The 17,059-nt window shown below is 35.6% G+C and overlaps 1 long non-coding RNA gene across 1 annotated transcript; it reads right to left on the bottom strand.

The window, feature by feature from the left end:
* Positions 1-4,126: 4,126 nt before the first annotated feature.
* Positions 4,127-10,596, bottom strand: LOC146938493 (uncharacterized). Its single transcript, XR_015031330.1, has 4 exons — positions 9,982-10,596; positions 5,281-5,345; positions 5,104-5,171; positions 4,127-4,778 (listed from the first exon to the last, which is right to left on the bottom strand). It is a non-coding gene; the product is annotated as an uncharacterized LOC146938493 (long non-coding RNA).
* Between the last annotated feature and the right edge of the window lie 6,463 nt (positions 10,597-17,059).

The following is a 17,059-nucleotide window of genomic DNA, read 5'->3' as shown; positions in this document are numbered from 1 at the left end:
CCTCAATACTTTGCATGTATAGGGAGGCCATGTTTTCAATTCAGCAAAGTTTATTTCGATGTCTTCGACATCTTCATAGGCCATGTCGAATTCTTGGTCGCTTTCATTTGTATCTACATAAGCAACCTTTTCTCTTCTGAACTTGCGAGTTCTAGCTTTCTCAGCCTTCGGTCTTTTGACATGTCGAACTCTATCGACCAGTGGGGCCATATCTCTCAAGTATTGAGTGTCTAATTTCATCCTAATGGAATAATCTAGGCCACCAGCGGCCAGTTCGACTAACTCACGTTCAGGCACTTGAGTAAAACATCTCGCCTTTAACAATTTGAATCTATTCAAATAGTCTTCGACATATTCAGACGATTATCTTTTCACACTTGCTAAGCCTTTCAAATGAAGTGTATCTACTGGAATGCTAGAGGGTTAGCTAAAACCCCATCAAGATTAGCCCTAAAAAACCTTATCTTACAACATAATCCTGACTTTGTTTTTATCTCTGAACCTTGGATGGATTCAAATGACCTACCTAGAAGATGGTTACTAAACTTAAAGCTTAAGTTTTTTGCAGTCAACAATAGACATAATTTACTTCCCAATATTTGGTGCCTTTTCAAAACAAACCTTGTCCCTGTTACCTTAGTTGTTGATGACCAATTTGTTGCCTTTTCTTTTTCTGAAAACAACAAAGTTTTTGCTTTTTCTGTTATTTATGCTTCAACAAAATATATTATTATAAGGCAACTTTGGAATTCTCTTAACATTTTACAATCACAATATACCATGCCCTGGTGCTTCACAAGTGATTTCAACTCAATCCTAGGAGCACATGAACATAGAGGTAGAACCACACCATCTAGAATACCTATGGAAGAATTCAAACAATGGACTGATTCCAACAACCTTATACATCTTCCCACCAGGGGTGCTGAATTTACTTGGTACAATGGTAGAAGGGTTCATAGAGGCAGTGAAAGGAGACTTGATAGAGCTCTATGTAATCAATCTTGGATTGATTTGTTTACTTCTGTTTCAGTCACCACCCTTTGTCAAACACAAATCAAATCATTTCCCTTTGCATTTTGACTTGTAGTTAAACCATAATACTTTCGCTTCTAGTTTTAAATTTATGAGAATGTGGTCCAGTCACCCTGATTGTAAGAAGATTGTTGAAGATTGTTGGTCAATTAATGTTGTTGGCTGTTTAATGTTTGTTTCAAATAAGAAGCTTAACCTCCTGAAAGAAAAACTTAAAGAGTGGAGCAAAAACTTCTTTGGCAATGTGCATGATAATATGAAACAAGCTGAATTGAAGCTCATCTCTATTCAAGATCAGATTCAACTTGTTGTCCAGAGAAGAGATATTTTGGCAGGAGAAAGCTAGATTAAACTGGCACGTTCATGGAGACCGAAATACTAAACACCGGGCCACAATTTTGTCAGGTCAGAAACCTTAAAAATACAATTTTAAAACCTTTCAAATGCATGTATACTCTATAGAATGGGTAGGAACTTGCTCTAGTAACAAAAGACGTTTTTCCATGATTATATCAAAGTAAAATGATGTGTTTTCTTAAACATGAAGTATTGGTGATTAATTGAATGGATGAGATGTTTTAAGTAAAATGAGGATGTTTAATGAAGTGAATATGATGCAGGAATGATGAAAATGTATGTGAGCGTGGCATTTAGCTTTGGTGAATATTGAAAATAGTCGGACATAGTGAATTGATGAATTATGGCATGTTGGCTTGTAATTGATTATATGATGATAATGTGATAAGCAATGGTTTAGTTGGTTAATGATATGTGAATGATGATGATAATTTGACATTAATGATATAATGATGATAATATGACATTGATGATATAATGATGATGAAAATTGAAATTCTAGTGCACTTGTTTTAATATGTTCTGTAAGATGTTTTAACATTTGCAATGTTTTGATCAATGTTCCAACATCACGAAATAAATAGAAATAAAAACAAGAAAATAAATGACAAGAAAGTAAAGAACACAGTGAGTTTGTTGACCCAGTTCGGTTACAAACACACCTACTCTGGGGGCTACCAAGTCAGGAAGGAAATCCACTAGTGTAATCCTTATTCTATTGGTCTCACCAAACTCCTCGTTTACACTAAAGGCCTAGGACCTACCCGTATAGATTTCAACCTAGGAACTCCTAGATATGAGATTTCATCTCAATATCCTAATTGTGTCAAGCGAATAGCTTGCAAACGTCTTTTGTTACCTGTGTGTCAAGCGAGTAACTTGCAAACATCTTTTGTTGCCTTGGTGTCAAGCGAATAGCTTGCGAAATTCCTTTGAAGTCGGGTTGATATCCTGCCAAATGCCTTTGAATCAGGTTAATACCCTGCAAATGTTTTTGAATCAGGTTAATAGCTCGCAAGTACCTTCGTGTCAAACAATCACTTTTAACAATGTCTTTTCAATCTCCCCATTGACTATTCAAAAGTATCCTTTGTCAAATTTTATCATGTTCGTCTTTACCAATTCTAAAGGTAATAGACATGTGTTTATCTTTCTTGTAATGTCGTCTTTACTAATTCTAAAGGTAATAGAAATGTGTTTATCTTTCTTGTAATGTCGTATTTACCAATTCTAAAGGTAATAGACATGTGTTTACTTTCTTGTCATGTCTTCTTTACCAATTCTAAAGGTAATAGACATGTGTTTATATTTCTCGTAATGTCGTCTTTACCAATTCTAAAGGTAATAGACGCGTGTTTGTCTTTCTTATATTGTCGTCTTAACCAATTCTAAAGGTAATAGACATGTGTTTAGCTTTCTGGTAATGTCGTCTTTACCAATTCTAAAGGTAATAGACATGTGATTATCTTTCTTGTAATGTCGTCTTTACCAATTTAAAGGTAATAGACAGTCTTTCCTCCCCAGTGACCTATCAGTTTGTTCCCCAATCAGTTTATTTTCGTTGTCTTTGCATTCATACTTACATCGCATGCATTCATATCATTATGTTCATAAGCATTGCATTCTCAGCATTTCAACTGGTCAAAAATTGGTGTACTTGTATTTAAGTCTCTTCGACCCGTTGATTTAAAAATTTCATCTTTTTAAATCCCGTGACGAAGAAACTTAAATAGAGACATCTGTCATACCCCATTTTTTGACCCAACCAAAGCTTTCTTTCTCCTCATTTTTAAAAATTTTTTTTTAAAAAAAGTCAACATTGACCAAGGTCAACTGTTGACCGAAGTCAACCTTTGACCAAGGTCAACAGTTGACCAAAAGTCAACTTTTTAAAACAAACATTTTTTTCACACCAAATGCATTCCCATGAATGTTTTTTTTTTCTTTATTACTTGTTTTACAAGTTAACTCAAATTTTCCTTTTTTTTATGCATTTTTATTTTATTTTATTTTATTTTTTCACATTTTTATTTTGTTACTTCGTTATCAAGAAAACTCAATTTCATTACAGTAAACATTCCAATTTCAATTCCTATCATTTTTATTACATTTCTAATCACAAAAATCACAAACTTTTCACCATTTTGTTTTATTATTTTCAAAGTCACAAAATTCATTTTCAAAAATTCAAAAAAACACTTTGACAAATTCACACAAAATGCACATTTCACTCCCATTTCATTTCTTTCCCCACAAATTGTGCATCTAGATTCTTCTTGACATATAACAACTCATCATTATCCAACACATCATCACTCACCACCAAAAAATCATCCAAAAAGTTCCAAAAACTCATTTTTTTGCAAAATTCCAAACTACCCTCACTACAAGAAATGTTGCATTTTGCCAGGGGCAGAAGCCCTGGTAAAATGCAGAAAGCCTTGGCAAATTGACGTTTGCCAGGAGCATAATACCCAGCAAATCCGCTCATCGCAAATGACCCTGCCAGGGCTTTAGCTCCTGGCAAATGCGATCCGGGCACAGGCCCTGGCATAACCCCTGTCAACTTTTCTGACGCGTGCAGACTGTCCTGACCCACTTTTCAGAGATCAAATCAAACGCTGCCAGGAGATTTGCAAGGGGTTAACCCCTGGCAAAATGCGTACGATTTTTTTTAGAAAAAACGTTTTTAAATTGTTTCAAAAATCAAAATATTAAAATTTAATAATTAAAATAATTTTAAAGTTGTGGAACATTTATAAATTATCCTTCAATCAATACAACAGCAAAACAAAACTCTAAACATTTATAAATTCAAACCTCAATTTCAAGATCATCACACTCTCTCACCAATCTCTCCACATAAGAAAACAAACACACGAAGACATTACAATCAAAACTTCTGATTACACTCAAAGTGAAATTAGTACCGTAACAGGCAGCAACGAGCCTAGCTTCCGTAACATTCTTATAACAGACTTTGGACACATGCGTTGCAAAGATTTGCTTCATAATTCCCCACACCAACGACCCTAGCTTCTGCCACATACTTAGAACAAACTCTTTCAACATTCTTCCAAACCGCGAGACTAACATGCATTTTCACTTTAACCCAAGCTAGCACTTGAGGAAAAGAAATAAATACAATGATCCTATATAGTGCTTACTACAATTACAGTGCCCACGTACATCAATTTTGGAAGATATCAAAATGGCTTGTTGCTTAACTATCTAAGGCTCACTAAGTGATAATAAAAATTGTTTACCTTTCTGATATAGTTTCAATATCAAAGAGTAGCACTGGCCTACTTCAAAAACAAATTCCATTTTGCACTAAAAAGAAATGAAGAGATGAACTAGCTATCTGTTTTGCATATATTCAGGAGCTGCATAATACGAAGCAATATAAGCACATATGGGGTGAACCTTAAAATCAACATCTTTTATCTGACATTAACATTAAAAACAACTCATATCAGCTCATGAACTGTTATTCTTTATTAATATACCATAGCTCCCACATAACCACACACTGTTCATGGCTATTTTCAGCTTATTTCCATAAGCTATACATGATAAATTATGGAAACAACTTATAGATTATATGAACACAGTTTGACTTTATTTCATCTTTTGTCATATAAATGGTGTATGGCTTATAGACTTATACTTAAGCACTTATATGATACAAGAGTGTTAATAGTTGGTTACCTCGCTTCTCTTTCCCTTCGATTCAATGCTTTTCTAAGCCGAACATTAGGGCTTCTAGCTGTCATAACCTGAAAATCCAACACAAATTTGAGAAATACTCGTTACACATTACTCATTATTAATTAATCCTTTTTATGACCAAAACCAAAATAAATAAAACTCTAAGTCTAGAACTACCTGAAGAACAAAATTCTTGTAAATTGCTTTAGAATCAAACTCTTCTTCATGCTTTTGGTCACATCCTGAGAATTAAGTTCCAAATATCAATAACAAGTATGAAAATGGCGTGAGTACATTTAAAGTAAACATAGCTTGCTGACAGAAGCTTGTAGTGTGTTATTTTTATTTTTATTTTTGAGAAAGATTGATTCTACCATTATTTACACTTGAATATGATGATGAAATTACACAACAAGGTAACTCAATCTTTCTCAAAACAACAGATTTTTCAATTTAAACAAAGAACAAAAGATTTGGTCTTCAACAACAAAATAGAAAAATGAAAGCTCTAAGTTGTTTTATCTTGGTTTTTCGGGTGTCAAACATTGATTACGTTTGAACCTTTTTAACCTTTGATATCTCATTTTTTCTTGGGAAGGGAAAAAGTAAGCAAAACCCTTGAGAATCGAGGTCCGGGAGTTGTTTTCGCTACGGGAAGGTGTTAGACACCCATAACGACTATAGTATCCTATAGGAACCGTCTTTACTTTCTACGCGCGCGCTTTATTTTTAAATGCTATTTGAAAAATGATATTTAGCCTAAAGGTTTTCTAAATGAAGAATTGGAGGGAGAAGAATGTGTTTGAATTTTTATTTTATTTGAATTGAAGGAATTTTGATTCCTTGCCTACGTACCCGTTTAAGGGATCAAATCCACCGTAGTTCTCTTTCAAAAATGTTTTTGTTTTTGTTGGTTGATTTTAAGTTTGAAAATGGGATTTTGAAGAATAAGAGAGAGGCCTCAAGGGCATGAGATTGTGAAAATGTGAGGTGGAATAAGTTATTTGCAAAAAAGGTCAAGTATGATTAATTTTCATTGAAATTTGGTTAAGAAAATGAAAAGAGAAAATACAATGGGATTTTGAATCCCAAGGTTTATTTAGAAAATGATTTGAGTGATTTTGTTCATATTTTTTGGAAAATGATTTTCCTAAGTGTAAATCCTAAACATTCATCTAAACATTCAATCCTAAACATACATCTAAACATGCATATCCTAGCCATACATCTAAAGTATCCATGTGATGTGTGTGCATGTGTCGGTGCTTGTGTCGGTGTACATCATTAGAGTCCATTGTCCTTATTACATCATGTCCTAGTTTACATTCTATGGTCTTGCAAGAAATTAAATTGCATAAAAGTAAAGTACAAAGATTCCTAAGTTTTACATACTAAGTCTTTAAAGCTATAGAAATGAAGTGAGATGAGGAATGCTTATGAATGAATGAAACATGGAACGAAATGGTTAGCAGGATAAGGTATAATAGCATGAAAATTATAAGCAAAAGGAACATTAAACAAAGTGGCAAAAAACTAAAAAAAAAGGTGACTAAAATCTTAGCAAAGTGTGCCTAAAATTTATCATGATAACAAGACAAGTGTATGACCTATAATTCCCATATCATGACAATGTTCAAAGATTCTTATCACAATCAACAAAATGAGAGTTACAAGAACACATTCAAGTCAAAGAATCATGCTATATTTTAGGCATATTGGGCATTTAATTTTCACAAACAATATTCACATAACTTGTAAGACAAGTAAACTCACACAATATATTCACATGCATTAAAACACTCCAAAACAGCAAGAAAATCCATTGCAAATTCATACTCCACAAATCAAACATCATGTATCTTGATTAGGGATCAAGAACATGTACTTTTCACAAATTTTTTTAACACAAAACATCACAAAATAGCGAGAAAAGCATCATATTATTTTTTATCAAGTTTTAAAGTGCAAAAATCATCACAATAATACCACAAAATTAACAAGAAATATGCATGAAATTTTTTAGAGTTTTTAAAAGATTTTTAGACTCAAGAACATATAAAACTTCGCAATTTTTAACAAAAAATAGTAAACAATTAACAAGAAAATACCACACATTTTCTAATCAAGATTTAACACATAACAACATCACAAAGATATCAAGAAAATGATCAAGAACACATAGGAGTTTTTTTAGGGATTTTTAAAGGACCTTTTTGATGAAACAGATGTGCAAATATTAAAAGCGGTGTTGAAATAGCAAGAAAATAGGGTAAAACGAAATTCATAACAAATGTAGGCCCAAGCCCAGAGTTGATGCTGGATGTGGATCATCCAAATGCCTCAGAGGCGTTAGATTGATCCAATCCCTCCAAAACCCTAGATCCAGTGGTTGAAAACGTATGACACATGATAAAGCACAACAGGTACATGGAAATAATGGATCTACAGCATACACATGGCATAGCATCGCATCCAATGGTCAAAACACAAGAGAACACGGTATGGAGCAGGGACGCGCGTGCGTGAGATTACAGGGGGTATATATACGTTTGGCCAAAGGGAAACTAACACACAATCAAAATCACTTCTCTCTCTAACATAAGTTAGAGAGAGAGACTCTGCAATATATCCTTTCTTCTCCGACGAAGCTTTGAGCGCCGGCGACGGTTTCCGGTGGTGGTTTCCGGCGCCGGCGAACTTCGTTCTACTCCGATCTCGAAAGTTCTTACCTCGTTAGATTCCTCTTGTTATGCTCTTTCCAAATTCAAAGTTTATTTTCACAAAAACATCTCGAATCGGAGTAGATCGGGTTTTAAAGCCTCGAAGTGTTTCTCACTTTTCACTTGCACTCAATCGGAATCTTTACAACGAAGAAGAAACGAAATAGTTACGTACCGTGTCTTGAATTGGAGATTCGGAGAAGACGAAGTCAGAAGGCTTCGATACGAGATCCTTTCACCGTAGTCTTGTTCGTTTCTTTGAATCTGAAACGGAAGAGCTTCTGGAATCGAATGCCTCTTCTTCCTCCTCTTTGCACCGCGTTGCTGGCTTGTTTGAAAACAAGTCGAATCCCTTGTTGTTGAGGAAGGTTCAGTGCAGAACCATGCTAATTATGATATCCTGAGATGAAATTGTGATGATTTGAGGTGAAATTGTAATGATTTGAGATGAGTTCTTGGAAGAGCTTGTATGAATGTTCATGGAGATTCATGTAATGTTCATATTGTTCTTGAGTTTTTCCAGAATTTGTTACTGATTTTTCGGTTTTGATCTTGTGAATGGAGGAGAGAGAATGAGAATTTTGTTTGTGATGATTTGGCAGAATGAATAGTGTGTGATGACTGGGTCTGTGACTGGGCTTTTATATATGACACATGTGAGTGCTGGACCAATCTGCTGATGCCATGTGGCACTGGACCTTGTAACAAACTTTGACCAACTTTGACCTGCAAAAATAACAAACTAAAAGGACCAAAATGCAAATGACAAAACTTTAAGGACTAAAATGTAATTAAAATAAAATTGGTAAAAAATGTAAAATGGAAAATAACGTAAAGTGAAACGATTAAAAATGACAAAACGGACTAAAACGAACCAATTACTTAAATGAGGTACTTTTAAAGTAACCTCTCTCTGCCGAAATTTCGTGTGAAATGACCAAAATGCCCCTGGGGCTAAAACGACTAAAAATGACTCAGATGCAAATTTTAAAAATGGATTTTTCACAAGGAACTAAAGCAAGAACTTATACAAGCAAAATTAAAAGACTCAGAGACAATTTTAAGAGATTAAACAGAGTTTCAACACATGAAAAGACTAAAATGCCCCTAGGGGCAAAACTGACTCAAAATGACTTCAAATGCAATTTTTGAAATGGATTTTGACATAGAATTGAAATAAGGACTTATTCAAACCAGTTGAAAAGACTCAAACAATTTTTCAAAGATTGAAATAAATTTTAACATAGGAAATGACTAAAATGCCCTTTTCCATGAATTTTGCAAGTAATATTGAAATAAAATGCAGAGAAAAATGCAATTGATCAGAGACAGATCAAATGACTTGAAATGCAAGATAAGAAGAATTGAGTTAGTATTTTTAGGTCAAAATTAGGGTATAACATAAGTGAGTAAGCTAAAGAGGGAGCACGTATAGGTAATCAAAGTAAGAGGTCAGTACAATATTTTGAAACCTTAACAGATGTAGGTATATAATTCTAATATCAAAACTAGCTGTGATGTAGTGTGATCTATTTGATACTCTAAACCAAAACTAGCTGCGATGTAGTGTGATCTATTTGATACTCTAAACTAATCAACAGATCCATAACAGAATATTTTAAAAATTAGTGCTTCGTTCATAAAATATAGGCTTAATTGCACTTTTGGCCCCCTATCTTTCCAAAACTTGCGGTTACAGCCCCCTAACTAATTTAAATACAAAACAGCCCCCTAAGTATTGAATCTTTGGCAGTTTTGGCCCCCAACGCTGACGTGGGACCGTAAATGAGGTGCCACGTGTCATTTTTTTTTTGGCCTTGGGGGGGCAAAACTGCCAAAGATTCAATACTTAGGGGGCTGTTTTGTATTTAAATTAGTTAGGGGGCTGTAACCGCAAGTTTTGGAAAGATAGGGGGCCAAAAGTGCAATTAAGCCTAAAATATAAAACTACATTTCACACTGAAAAGTTAATGCAAAGAAATACTGAAATAATGAACCCCCGACATTATATTTGGTCTTAAACAAAGAGAAATAGAAAAATGAAAGCGATTTCACAGTGATTTTCAGTAGAAACAAAAAAAAATCAAAAATCAAAGGTTGTGAAGAAGGAAAAAAAGAGATTAAAAAACAACGAGAGAAGAAGAAGATAGTAACATACCTTAGACGGAGACGGTAGACGGCGATGGGAAACCGATGAGGCAAACGGAGGAAGATGGTAGGGATGCGGCGTGTTAGTAGAAAAGAAATTGGTGAGTAAGCTAAATAATAGATGGCTTAACATGAAGAGAACACAACATTGAAGCTGCAAACTCCGACGCGGTGGTGGCTAACAACACGCGGCGGGAGAAAAATGGGTCTGCAAAAAGTTACTCTTTTGGTGAAACGGAAGGGACCAATGGAAAGCCCTCGTCGAGGGGATGAAGAAAACGGTCTCACTTTGTTTGATCGGGGAAAAGGACGCTCAAAATGGAACCAAAAATGGTGGTAGGTGGTGTGGTTGTGTGAAGGAAGAAGAAAGGATGGTACGCGTGGTGTGTGTTTGCTTTGCACATGGTTTGTGTTCTTGGAGAGAGCAAGTGATAAAAGAAAAGAAAGAAAAGCTTGTGACGTGTCTATATTCGTATGGAACACCAAATCAATAGATATAGAATTAGGTCCCACATTTTCTAAAGTCATTTTGCCAAGGGCATCCCTGGCATTGCTCCTGGCAAATTTGCCAGGAGTTCTTGCTCCTGGCATAGTTCCCTAGCAAAATGCAACATTTCTAGTAGTGCCTTTCTTGCCCACCACTTAACCTAATTTTTGCACTCTTGGTGACCAAGTCACTTCCTCTATAAGTACCCAACAACTCATAGAGGGAGGAGGCCGAAATTTTGAGTTGCCAAAATCACCATTTTCATCAAAAATTCCAAAATCTTCATTTCTCCATGAAACTTCACAATTCTTCAACCAAAAGTTCATAAACACTTCCAACAAACTAAAAACACTCAAAAACTCAAGAAAAACCATCCAAATTCGTGAATTCAAAACCACAATTTCTCAAGAAAAAGTGATAGTGAGTTATACCATTTAAAGGCTCAATTAAGGAGGGTTTTGATGTTTTTATACCCCTGGAGTTGTTATGATGCTTTCCCTTTAATCATTTTTGCTTAATTCACTGTTTTTTTGAGTTTTATTTTTTTGGGTCAAAACTTTTTTCTCATTTTCTCTCTATACAAACATTCACTGTGAAATCTAAGCTTAGATTCATGATCAGCGTGAAAATCCAAGCAAAATGGTATTTTAGTTTGTGAGATTTGGTGAATATTTGAGATTTTAATTTTTGAAGCATGACGATGTTTTTTGTGTTGTTGTTAACGTGAATGGTTGTTGTTGTGGGGAAGAAGAAGATGACTTCTTCCCCCTTGACCAGTGGACCCCACATTTTTTTGTCCTATATGCAGTTTTCTATTACACCCCCTTTTTCACATCTGCACCCTTGTTTTTTTAACTCTTTGATCTAGATCTAGTGGCTATGATGTGATTCCCTGAGATCATATCTGAACCTTCTGATCAATCAGACGGCTCAGATATGATCTGTTGAACCCATCCCCTTTTTTACTAAGCCCATTTCTATTTTTAAAATCACTACTATTTTATTACTGCATACTCCTTTTCACTACTGCACCTCCCCTATTTCATTGATAAATCTTTTTCTTGCTTCCTTGCATTTTTATTTATCTCATAACTTTTCTTTTAACGTATTGATTTTAGTTATAATTGCATGCATTTTTTTAGTCTAATTAATTTTTACACCATGCATTTTTTTCATCTAGTTCATCAAATGCTTTACTTTCTTTCTCATACATTTTAGGCATATAAAAAGAAAAATCATCACATGCATGTTTCCTTCCTTTTAGTTTGCTTTATGTGTTTGCATTTTTTTATTTTTTACTTTTGTTATTGCTTTATTATTTCAATTTGTGTAAAATATTATGATTTAGTGTGTATTTAGGATTTGATGTAATTTAATTCTTGCACTTTATTTTCTTGTCATTTACTTTCTCTTGAGGCTTTAGCATGTATCTAGGTCCCTTGTGAATATCCATAAATGAGAATATGCACCGACACTCACACATTTACTTTTTACCGCTTTATACATAACCGCCATCGAGAACTAATTTGAATTAGTGACTTTTAGGTTAACAATTGGGCTTTAAATTTTTCTTAAAATCAAACCATTAGTAATTTTAGGTTCACTTACTTGAGAATTTGCTTGGGATCCAACGTCCATTGTAAATTTTTCGCTTTTTTTCATTACGTTACGTCATTGCGTGTAGTTTCTTTAGTGTACCGTTAACTTAGAAAAATCTTTTCCAAAAAAAAATCAAATAATCAAAACTTCAAAAATGTTTTCTTAAGAAACCTTGGATTTTAACCCAAGTGATCTTTTTCCTTTTATTTCTTAACCAAATTCTCAATCAATCTAATCCAAACTTAGACTTGCTTTCTTGTAATTAAAAGTAAACAACTTCACTTCTTTCATTATTCTATGCCTTGATGCCTCTCTTCCCTTCTTAAAACTATTTTCAAAAACTCTAAAAAATAACCCAACTCACAAATAATTTTTGAGAGTGAACTACATTTGGGTTTTGATCCCTTTCTTTAAGGGTATGTAGGCAAAGGATTTATCCTTCCAAATCAAATAAAAAACAACAAAATCAGACTTCTTCTCCCTCCATTCTTTCACCTAGATTTTAAGCAATAAGTTTTCAAATAAGTAAAAATGATTTAGCACAAGATAAATTTAGGAAAGAGGTTCCCACGGAGTACCGTGGTCTTTAGAGGTGCCTAACACCTTCCTCTATCGAAACTGTAACACCCCGTTTTCCCAACTTAAAAATTTCATTAAAATTATCAGAGTTCATCAACATAACGGAGCATCACATACATCAATACATCATTTAACAACAAATATAATAATGGGAAAATACTATTTATTTAAGCAACCTGTCTTTATAAAATTCAATAATCAAATGCAGCGGAAATTTAGTTCGCAACGTCACATAAAATCTTGGCATAAAAGGGCCACAACTTAACATCTCAAATACTCTTCATAAAATGTTCAACATTTATTAAATAAAATACGTAACAAGGAAAACAATCATCAGACACCCCCATCTCGTTACGTATCAGAGCATCCTAGACGACACGAAGTGAGGAGTCTACTCACGAACACAGCTAGTCCTTATTACCTGCACATTACCCACGGTCGAGGCAACATATACGCAGAAGGGGTGATATTTCACATTCATTAAAAACAAATAATAATTCATAAAAGATAACCAGCAGCATATATCTAACATTGATATCATCATTTAATCATCATTTAACGAGGTTAAGTAATCCACAACTTCATAGTTATTCAAGGGTAACATATTCATCTTAATTCACTCCATTTACATCATTATAGTCAATGGGATAGCAACAACAGCATCAAAACAGCAACAACATCACAACATTCATCATTTATTTTTAGTTATGATGACTCTACAATGCAACAACAACATCAACAACAACTTAGACAACAACAACATGCATGTGGTACCACCAGGGCATTAAGCCCCCATCGCTAAGGTCATATTTGGATCGTCGGGCATTAAGCCCCCATCGCTAAGGTCATAAAAACCTGTCAAGCATTAAGCCCCCATCGCCGACTATGCAACAACTCGACTCAAAATGCAACAATCTTCATTTTTAATGTTAAATTAATTAACAAATGATCCACATCAGTTCATTACATCAAAACAGCATCACTGGAACATCGTAATTAGCAACATCATCTATAATATAAACATCAGAAACTAACTCATCAAAGGAACGGGCGAAAAGACACAATTTCGCACCACATCAGGTTTGTACTGCACTAACTCGCAGTGGCGAGCTAAACAACTCGCAGTGGCGAGTTCAACGGGGAAACTCGCAGTTGCGTATAACTTTGCTCGCAGTTGCGAGCTAAGGGGTTACTCGCAGTGGCGAGTAAAACTACTCGCAGTGGCGAGCTCAACGGGGTTGCTCGCAGTTGCGAGTGGGAACGCTCGCAGTTGCGAGCGATGACAGAACAGGGTTCTGTCGCAGCTCTGCAACACATCTCAGCACTCGAATTCTCACTACCCAGGCCCCAATTTCATCACAATTCAACATCTAAACGTTTTCTATGACTAATTAACATCTGTCTACATCAACTACATCAAAGTTCACTTAATTCTTCCATTTTTAATGATTTTTGACCTATTCCCAATCCCTTAAACCTACAACAATTGACCACTTCTATGAATCAAAACTTGTTAATAATGAGAGTTAGTCTCACCCTTACCTTAGATTATGATTCTGAAATCCAACATCCGCGTTCTTCGTTCTTTAGGGTTCTCTCTGACTTCTCTTCTTTCTCTCTTCTTTTCTCTGTTGTACGCGTTCTAATTTTCTCTCCCAATTACAGACTTTTATTCTTTCCCTAATTGCTCTTCTGACCACAACTTACTCTTTCCCTTAATAATTTAATTATTTCTACTAATAACAATATTTCTCCCCTACTTAAGAAAATACTTATATTATTAACATATCTTCTACCAATATATATATAATAATTCACATAATATTCTAATAAAAAGCCATAAATCACTTAAATATTAATTATGAAAAAGTGGGCGTTACAACTCTCCCCCACTTAGAATATTTACGTCCTCGTAAACGTACCTTGTTCAAACAACTCTGGGTAAGATTCCCGCATCTTACTCTCCAACTCCCAAGTCAAACTTTCACCGGCTGCTCCTTCCCAAACAACCTTCACAAGAGGTATCTCCTTGCCTCTAAGCCTCTTCACTTCTCTATCCTCTATTCTCACCGGTAGCGTCTCGATTGTAAGGTTATCCCTTACCTACACATCATCTCTTGGAATCACATGGGATGGATCCGGCACATACTTCCGAAGTTGCGATACATGAAACACATCATGCAAGTTCGAAAGATGTGGTGGCAAACCCACCCTATAAGCAACCGTTCCGACCCTTTCTGAAATCTGATACGGGCCAATAAACCTCGAAGTCAACTTCTTTGACTTCAATGCACGTCCAACACCCGTCACCGGAGTGACTCTCAAAAACACATGGTCTCCTTCTTGAAACTCAAGATCCTTCCTGCGCTTATCATGATAACTTTTCTGTCTATCCTGTGATTCTTTCATCTTTTCTCTGATTAACTTCACCTTCTCAGTAGTCTGTTGGACAATCTCTGGTCCCAATACCACACTCTCACCTGATTCAAACCAACACAACGGAGTTCTGCATCTTCGACCATACAACGTTTCGAAGGGTGCCATTCCAATACTAGCATGGTAACTGTTGTTGTACGTGAACTCTATCAGGGGTAGATAACTATCCCAAGTTCCTCCTTGCTCAAGCACACAAACTCTCAATAAATCTTCCAGCGACTGAATTGTCCTTTCCGATTGTCCATCCGTCTGCGGGTGGTATGCTGAACTTAACTTCAAATTAGTGCCCAAGGCCTCATGCAAACTCTTCCAGAACCTCGATGTAAACCTCGGGTCTCTATCCGACACAATGCTTGATGGGACACCATGTAGCCTCACGACATCTCTAACATAAATCTCTGCTAACTGGGACACAGGAAAAGTAATATTAATCGGAATGAAATGAGCTGACTTCGTCAATCTATCTACGATCACCCAAATTGCATCATTCCCTTTATTGGTATTCGGCAAACTTGTCACAAAATCCATGGATATACTATCCCATTTCCATTCCGGAATCTCTAGCGGTGTCAATAACCCAGCAGGTTTCTGATGCTCAACTTTTGACTTCTGACAAGTCAAACATGCATACACAAATTGTGCCACGTCGCACTTCAAACCTGACCACCAAAACATTTTCTTCAAATCTTGATACATTTTAGCAGCTCCTGGATGAATACTCAAACTGCTTCTATGGCCTTCTTCAAGGATCATCTTCTTCATCTCATCATTATCAGGAATACAAATTCTTCCTCGAAACCTCAACACTCCTTGGTCATCAACCTTAAAGTCACTGTCTACAGCAGGATCGGTTGCAACCATTAAATCCACCAACTTCACATCTACTTTCTGCGCCTCTCTGATACTATCCAGAAATTCATTGTTGATCTTTAACATCCCCAATTTCACACTCCTTGGCGACATCTCGCAAACCAAACTCAAGTCTCTGAACTGTTCAAGCAATTCCATCTCTTTAACCATTAGTGCCGACAAGTGTAAAGTCTTCCTACTCAAGGCATCTGCAACAACATTAGCTTTACCCGGATGATAATTCAAACTAAAGTCATAATATTTCAACAATTCGAGCCACCTTCGCTGTCTCATATTCAATTCCTTCTGATCAAACAAATACTTCAAGCTCTTGTGATCACTAAACACCTCAAATCTCGAACCATACAAGTAATGTCTCCAAATCTTAAGTGCAAATACAACTGCAGCTAATTCAAGGTCATGAGTAGGGTAGTTTCGTTCATGAGTCCTCAACTGTCTTGATGCATACGCAACCACCTTACCATCTTGCATAAGTACACCTCCCAAACCCAACTTGGACGCATCAAAATACACTACAAAAGGTTCATCAGGTTTCGGCAAGATCAAAATCGGAGCCGTCGTCAAACGCTTCTTCAATTTGTTAAAACTGTTCTCGCAATGAATATCCCACACAAAGGTTTTACCTTTACACGTCAACTGCGTTAATGGAAGTGCTAACTTAGAAAATCCTTCAATAAATCGTCGGTAGTAACCCGCTAAACCCAAAAAGCTTCTAATCTTTGTAACTGACTTCGGAGTCTCCGATTGTGATACCGCTTCAACTCTAGATGGATCAACTGCAATACCACTACCAGAAACAACATGGCCAAGAAAACTTACTTCCTTCAACCAGAACTCGCACTTAGACAATTTAGCATACTACTTCTTTTCTTTCAGCACTTGCAAGACAATCTTCAAATGCTCAGCATGTTCTTCCTCCGTCTTAGAATAAATCAGAATATCATCAATGAACACAACCACGAAGCGATCCAAAAATGCATGAAAAATGCGATTCATATACTCCATAAATACACCAGGTGCATTACTAACACCAAAAGGCATCACCTTATATTCATAATGTCCATATCGCGTCCTAAAAGCCGTCTTCTGCATATCTTCATCTCTTACTTTAATCTGG

This window comes from Medicago sativa, chromosome 3 (assembly GCF_051527215.1).
Source record: "Medicago sativa cultivar Bolivia chromosome 3, Bolivia_mono, whole genome shotgun sequence".
Taxonomy (NCBI): domain Eukaryota; kingdom Viridiplantae; phylum Streptophyta; class Magnoliopsida; order Fabales; family Fabaceae; genus Medicago; species Medicago sativa.
The sequence above is the reverse complement of the archived record's forward strand: the minus strand, read 5'-3'. Positions and strand labels throughout refer to the sequence as shown.